Here is a 7,411-nt window from a genome sequence, read left to right on the forward strand (position 1 = left end):
GGGAGCAGAGTGGAGGCCTGTGTGTCCTGCCACCAGCCTGGCTCACGGCACACAGCCGGTGCCCCATGAACATTTGGTCAAAGAAAGAACTGATTTCAACAATGTCTCCCTCACCCCCCATTAAGCCTCTTCCTGGGGGCCACGCGTCAGTCCCAGCCAGGCCAGGAGGCAAGGGGAACCTAGGAGAACAGCCTGTCCCTGGTGGCCGCGAGCCGGTGCGGCAGGCGCAGGGCAGGGCGGGCCAGGCCTCGGGGCTCAGTGGGCTCATCTAAGCAGACTCTCGGCCTCCTTCCTGGGGGTCCCACGGTGACCGTTGGGGTCATGCCTGCGCTGTCCCCAGAGCAGGATTTGGTGTCCTGGGTGTCCACGGACACTCCCTAAACATCCACTCCTTCCTCCTCCATTAAACTGCCGGTGGAAGTAACCCGGGTCATGACCCCTCGGGGATCACTGTGCTACTTCTCAACATCGCAGTGTGGGCCATGTCCTGGGAGCCAACCCTCACCGGCGCCACCACCCCCTGTCCCTCCGAGAGCTTCCAGAGGAGGGGGCGTTGAGGCAGGATCCTGGCCAGGTGCCATAGGCAGGACAGTGGGAGCCCAGGGTCACGCGGGCAGCTGGAGAAGCTCAGGCCAGAATCCAGGGGCTGACACCCCACAGCACTGAGTGGGTGCTGGTACGTGGCCTGCTGCAATCATCCTCAGAGCGCTGGTGGTGTAAGTGGGATGGCTCCTCTGGGGCAAGCTCACACCAGCCTTCCGGCCGGGCTCCCCAGCTCCAACACGAGCGGGCACGCGGACAGGCCACTGAGCTGGGGGGTGCAAGGGAAAGGCTGGGAGCGTCACTGGCCGCCTAGGCCCACCGTGCTGCCCCTGCCCTGGGTGCCCAGCATCACATCACGTGTTCAATGGGATGTGGGAGAACTAAGTGACCACAGCACCGTTGCGGTGAGAGCTCTGCTCAACAACGTCGTCTGACGGCTCCCAGGCCTGGGGTTGGGCCCCGAGAGGGGAGACCAGAGCTGCTCTTCAAAACCCTGTCGTTTTAAAAACAGAACGCACAATTCCTGTCCTGTACAAAGTGCATGGTCTGAGCCTTAGGATGGTACTTCAAACAAAAATTTAAGCAAGCGATTCTGGGTGGGAAAGTTCTCTGGAAACCACTGTCTTAAGAGTCCTGAGACTTCAAAACAAACGTGGACACCCCCTACAAGTAAAGAAATATTCTGTCACTCGCTGAACAAAGAAAGCATTTGTACAACAGCAGACAATCTGCACTGTAATAACACCTCCCCACGCGGGTTCTGAGCCCCATGCACCCGTGTGAAACCTCTTGCCGGGATTAAGTAAAAGAACACGAAATGTGCCGGAAAAGCTGTGGCTTTACTCACATCCTATACGTTATCCGTAGGCGGTTTAACCTACTGCAAGAGCAAAATGCCTCCATTAGCCAAAGCTGGCCATCAAAGCTCCTCAGAAGTTACAGCAACTTCTAGAAGAAACAGGAGGCCGACCTTCTCCAGGACCCTGTCAGGAGGGCGGAGTGCATGGCTGAGCAGACGGGACCAAACAGACAGCTCGGGGCAGATCAGTCTGGCTACGGGGGGCCAGGTGAGGGCGCCAGGTAAGCAGGCAGTGCCCCCAGACCTGGACAGCTGGATACCCTCCCAACGCCCCACAGCCTGCTGAAAAGCACACCAGAGTGCTAGGGTTCCTGCCTTCCTTGGTCTCCTAAGGGCTGAGGGTTTCCTGAGGCTGGATCCCACATCTCTTGTTCACTGCAGGGGTTTGGTGCTACACTTGAGCCCCAAGAGGGTTTCACTGTGCTTAACCAAGCCAGGCCTGCAGGTGCCCTGGGGCCCCACGATCCTGGTCACCAGAAAATCTGTACCACCCAAAAGAATGAGTTGGACACAACTTACAAAGCTTCCTCTTGTCAGCACACACCTGCCCCCAAAGGTAAACAGTCAACACAGGCACTGGGCTGACCTTCCTCCTGGCTTCCTTCTGTCTGTCTCTTCCAAGACAGGCTGGATCTGGGTGGGCGGGTGTGGGACCCAGTTCACTTTCTGCTAACACTTAATTGTTGGGGGCTGGGGTCCCACAGAAAAGGGGGATGGGCCTGTGTTGGGCCACCCGGCTGGCAGCAACCTTCCCAGTTTGCGTCAACGGTCCACTCAGGTGGGAACATGCCCACACTCATGCACTGACTCCTTGGACCACGACCCCGTGGTCACCTCTGACCCCACACTCACAGACCCATCCCACCTCCCCAACCACTGCCTGCTCACTTTCGCCCTAGCCTTATTTGCAGGAGCTTTAGAGGGCCTCCTGGAACAAAGGAAACGTCCCCCACTTTGTGATTAAATGCTAAGATGTCATTTTGTCACCTCCCACCCCCACGCACCCCTACACAAACTACCCAAACCACCCAAGCCTGCACACCTGGCAGTGGGTCCTGCACCACTGAGGTCAGTACCCCTCCCTCCTCCCCCCCTTAGGGGCAGGGAGGTGCCCCCCCTCCCGTGTTTCCCCTCAATGCTTTCCACCAAGGCCACAGCATGGCTGCAGGCCGGGAAGACCCAAGTCCCTGCCAGCCTCCTCCAAGTCTGTTAGGCACTTTTGACTCCAGCCGGCTCCAAACAAGCTCAGGAAACCTAAATTTCAGGCCACACCAGGGTCGAGGGTGGGGCCAGGAGACTGAAGACCCCACGCACCCCCGTGCTCCTGCACGGAAAGGGGGGACGGGTGCAGAGGGAAAGAGGCGGAGGGGGAGAGGGATGGCGGGAGAGGGTTAGGGTGGTGGGTCAAAGGGCCTGGGAGCAGGGACCCGGACCCCGCCTCTAAGTCAGAAGCCACCGAGGGGGCAACAGGGGGCCCAGGGGAGGGGCCTGGGCCCTCTGCTCGGGGCTTTGGGGCGCAAACTCCGAAAGGCTGACGGCGGCGGCGAGGTGACAGTCCGTCCAGCCGGGTGCCCGCGGCCCCCGGTGGCCCGTCGTGGGAGGGGTCACGGGGAGGGGACGGACGTGCTCACCTGCGGGGGTGGCAGTCCTGGTGCGGGTCGGGCTCACGGTTCCGGGTCGGGGTCGGGGAATGGGCGGGGGTCAGCCTCCGGGTCTGGAATGGGGTCCGGCTCTGGGTCGGGGTCCGGGTCGGGGTCTGGGTCCGGGTCGGGGTCTGGGTCCGGGTCGGGGTCTGGCCCCGGGTCCGGGTCGGGGTCAGGGTCGGGATCGGGGTCCGGGTCGGGGTCGGGGTTGGGGTCCAGGTCGGGATTGGAGTGCAGCAGCGTGAACGCGGCCGCCGCTTTTCCGGACCTCGGCGGAGCCCCGCGGGAGGCGGCGGTTGGGGGAGAGCGGAGGGGGCGCGCCCGAGCTGCGGCTTGGCCCGCGCTTTGGCCCCTCTCCGCCCGGCCCCGCCCCCGGCCCCGCCCCGGCCCCGCCCGTCCCGTCCCAGCCCCGCCCCCGTCCTCTCCCCTCCCGCCCCGCCCCTCCCGTCCCAGCCCCGCCCCGGCCCCGCCCCGCCCCGCCCCGCCCCGCCCCGCCATCTCCCTTCCCGCCCTCCGGTCCGGCCCCTCCACTGCCATCCTGGCCCCGTCCCGTCCTCTCAGCTGCCCTACCTTCCAGCCCCTGTCTCCTCCCCTCCCGGTCCAGTCCCGCCCCCGTACTCTCCCCTGCCCCCGCCCTGCCCCGCCTCTCTCCGCTCCACCCCGCCCCGCCCGTCCCAGACCCTCCCCCGTGCTCTCCCTCCCTGCCCCGCCTCCTCCCGCTCTGCCCCGCCGGCTCCCTGGCCCTTGCCCGGTTCCCACTCCTCGCCAGAAGGGAGGGGCGCGGCTCGTCCGACTTGCAGCGGGTAGAGTTGCCCGCCCCGGGGTTATCAGTCCGGGGGTCGCAGCATACGGAGGTCACATGGATCCGGGGTCGCATTGTTCAGCGTTCGGCCTGTCCCGGGATTGCGCACCTTCCCAGGGCTACAGCATCCTGGGCTTGCAGCCTCCCGGGGTCGCCCGTCCGGGGGTCGTCCTGGACGCGGAGAGGTGAGCGCGTGGCCTCCGAGAAGCCCCTGCACCGTCGCACTCCCGCTCTGGAAGCGGGCTGAACCCCATTTGCCAGGGCTCCGGGTCCCGCCACTGCCCCGGGCCCCAGGCCTGCGCGTACGACTGTGAACGTCCGCTCCCACCCGCAGCGCCGCAGGCGCCCCGCAGAAGGTCTGCCCCGGAGGCGCGGGGAGAGTACGGTGTGTTATGTGGGGTGCTGGGCACCGGTTCCAGCGCCGTGGGCACGAAGCTGTTGCGGTCGCGGGGGTCCCAAGGAGGGATGTCTCCTCCAAGGAAGGACTGAGGTTGTCCGCAGACACAAAAGCAGCTGCTGGGCGGTGGTAGGGCCTGGGAGTGAGGGGTCCTGAAGGTTAAACTTCCCTGGGATTAGCATCCAGGGGATTTATCGGATCACTACCTGGGGGTGACCAGGCATGCTCTCTGACGCAGTGACATTCCCACAGAAACCTTTAGGAGTAGGGGCCAATGGGCCCAAACCTTGGAATAGCACGTTCAGATCCCCAGGGCTGTGGGGTGGGGTGGGGCTGGGAATTGGCTCAGGAGCCTCACTGTAGGCCCAGCTGGGCTGCCCTGCAGACACCTGCTAGGTGCCCCGCTTCAGTGCTCCCTGGGCTCCAGGTGCCAGGGCCCCAGCACGCAGTCTCTGGGAGGCCGCTTCTGCCTCTCCTTCAAATCCGACTTTCATATCCCCACCTGCCCCCACGCCCGGCTCTTCCCAGCTTTGGTTTCCTTCACACTTGTCATCTTCTAGTAATCATGGTATGTCCGGCCTCCTCCGGTTCCAGCACGAGCCCCAGGCCGGCACATAGTTCTGTTTTGTTTCCTGCTGAAATCCGTACACCCAGAAGAGTTGTTCATCTACCAGGACCACACTCAGAAGTAACACCTCAGGCAGAGCTCTTCCCAGCTCCAGTTAGTCACTCTTCCTCCGGACTCTGAAACCTCAGCTCAACTGTTTGTCAACAATGCCAGCCATGGACCCCGTATCCAACCCTCCCATTTGACAGAGGAGCACACTCAGGCTCAGAGAGGATCCCAGCAAGTGGTGTGGTTAGACAAGCAGGAAACAGTCTTCCCAGTTCCGGAGCCTGGAGAACATCCGTCAAACCCTGCTGTCTGCATCCGCTGTTCCCTGTTGCACTCGACACTTAGTGAGCGAGCTCCTTAGTCAGCCGGCAGAAGCTTGTGGAATAAATGAATATATTAGCAAACCATTATAAAGCCTACCATTACATTTATTATTTAACTTTTATACCCGTCGAAACAGTCCTTTCCACTAACTCATGGGATCAGTCCAAAGCAAAAATGGGCAAGGGGACTATTGTTAGCCAGCGGCTGAACACATGGATTCTGGAGCCTGACTTTTGAGGTCCAAAGCCTGACCCTGTTACCTTCTTGCTGGGTGATCTTAGGTACTTTAACCTCTCTCTGCCTTTGTTTCTCTATCTGTAAAATGGGGTAACAATAGTACTTACTTACAGGGGTGTCTGAGGATTAATTGAGCCAATATTTATAAAACATTCAGAAACTGCTTGGCACTGTAAGGGCTGTGTGTGTTTTAGCCTTTCTACTTTTTTCTACACAGTGAAATGACACGCCACAGTGCAATTGAACAGTATAAATACGGTGCAAAGCACCAGGCGCTTCACCTTACAGCCGGGCGCTCCTGTGGGTCTTAATTTACTTTCCCCTTTCTATTCCCTTTTAGCTACAGAGATGACAGAGCAGTGACCCACTGGAACGAAGGTGGCCCGTGCCGTCTGTGAGCTGGCACAAGAAGGACAAATGGATTGCAAAGGCCTTGGTGCTGGGGACGGGTTGTCACAGACCCGCTGCTACACAGCTCAGAGCTTCCTCGGGTGACATTCGCAAGACCTCGAGAAAGGCTGTGGTCCAGGTGTCATGATGCCCGGAGGGTGTGTGTGGTCCGGTCCTGGGTTTTTTTGTTCTTTGTGGTTGTTCATAAGCCTGGAGGAGAGCATTGCCAACTTCTCACTTACCCATACCCCTGCCTGGAATCCCCAGCTTGCCGTCTGAAGCTGCCCTGTTACAGCTCACGCCCATGGCCAGGAGGCACCGCCCCAGCTCTTTCCTTGGTCCTGTCCTCAGGCCAGATGGGGCTGCGGGGAATCCGTCCTCCCCGCGCTCTGTCAAGTGCCGGCGGTCGGCGGTGGCGGTTATACCGGTCTGCAGAATGATGTGTGGAGGTCCTTCCACAGAACCTGTGAATGAGACCTTATTTGGAAATCGGTCTTTGCTGCCCTATCAAGTTAAGAGGAGATCGTGTGGGGGTCGGGGGGAGCCCCGATCCAATATGACTGGTGTCCTTATACGAAGAGGAGAAGAGACACAGAGCCAGACAGGGAGGAGAAGGCCACGTGACGATGGAGGCAGAGGCGGGGCGTGGCGTCGGTAAACTGAGGCATGCCAAGGTAGACTGGTGCCACCAGGGCAATGATGGAGCAAGAAGGGACCCTCCCCCAGAGCCCTCGGGGGGAGCACGGCCCTGCCAAGCTCAGGTCTTGGCCTTTTGCTCACCAGGACTGTGAAAGAACAGATTTTACTGCTGGAAGCCCGGTCTGGGCTCCTTTGTGACGTCGGCCCCCATGTTGCCCGTGGCCGTGGCGCGTGGCCCAGATCTGGACAGCTCAGCAGCATGTGCGTGTGTGAGCGGCATCGGCGCTGAAATGCTGGGTTCAGCTGCTAGACAGCACAGAGCTGCCTCGGGGGATACGTGCAAACTGAGCCAAGCAAGAATTCACGTATCCCATTTTCGGAATTTTTTGTGCTAGGACTAGGCACAAGAAGGATGGGGTTGGGTGGTTTAAAGTGAGGACAAAGTAGTCCCAGTTTCTAGTGACCTCACGAAGAGCTCCCCACCCTTCAAATGACGGCCGGGAGATGCTTGGCCTTCTGTGTTGAAAGCATGTGCTTTTTCCTTGAAAGATGCAAAGTGCAGCCAGGGGCACTCAGCATGAGTTTCCCAGGGCTGCTGGGACGAAGTCCCATGAACTGGGTGGCTTAAACCCACACACACTGATTCTCCTCAGTCCCGGAGGGGAGAAGTACAAGATCCTGGCGTGGGCAGGGCCCTGCTCCCTGCCACTCCCAACCCTGGCCTTGAGCCGTTGCTGGGCCTCCCTTGGTTTGTAGACGCCCCACTCCCATCTCCTCTTCGTCTGCACAGGGCCTTGTTCTGTGTTCTCTCTTCCCCTCCTCTTACAAGGACACCAGTCATAGGGGCAGGGCGCCCCCCCCACCCGCCTCTCCGGTGTGAGCTCGTTGTAACTAATTACAACTGCACCCACCCTCGTTCCAAATAACGGCACACTCTGGGATCCTGGGGGTTCCGACATCA

The 7,411-nt window shown here is 60.6% G+C and overlaps 1 long non-coding RNA gene across 2 annotated transcripts; it reads right to left on the minus strand.

The window, feature by feature from the left end:
• Nucleotides 1–1,083: 1,083 nt before the first annotated feature.
• On the minus strand, nucleotides 1,084–3,373 carry LOC112819586 (uncharacterized). 2 transcript variants are annotated; one of them, XR_003206907.2, is made up of 4 exons: nucleotides 3,034–3,373; nucleotides 1,922–2,035; nucleotides 1,391–1,526; nucleotides 1,084–1,206 (listed from the first exon to the last, which is right to left on the minus strand). It is a non-coding gene; the product is annotated as an uncharacterized lncRNA (long non-coding RNA). The 2 variants fall into 2 exon arrangements; XR_003206908.2 differs by lacking the exon at nucleotides 1,084–1,206 and having other exon boundaries at nucleotides 1,364–1,526.
• Nucleotides 3,374–7,411: the final 4,038 nt, after the last annotated feature.

This window comes from Callorhinus ursinus, unplaced genomic scaffold (genome assembly GCF_003265705.2).
Source record: "Callorhinus ursinus isolate GAN/ISIS: 27379988/994484 unplaced genomic scaffold, GSC_fseal_2.0 scaffold6, whole genome shotgun sequence".
Lineage (NCBI taxonomy): Eukaryota > Metazoa > Chordata > Mammalia > Carnivora > Otariidae > Callorhinus > Callorhinus ursinus.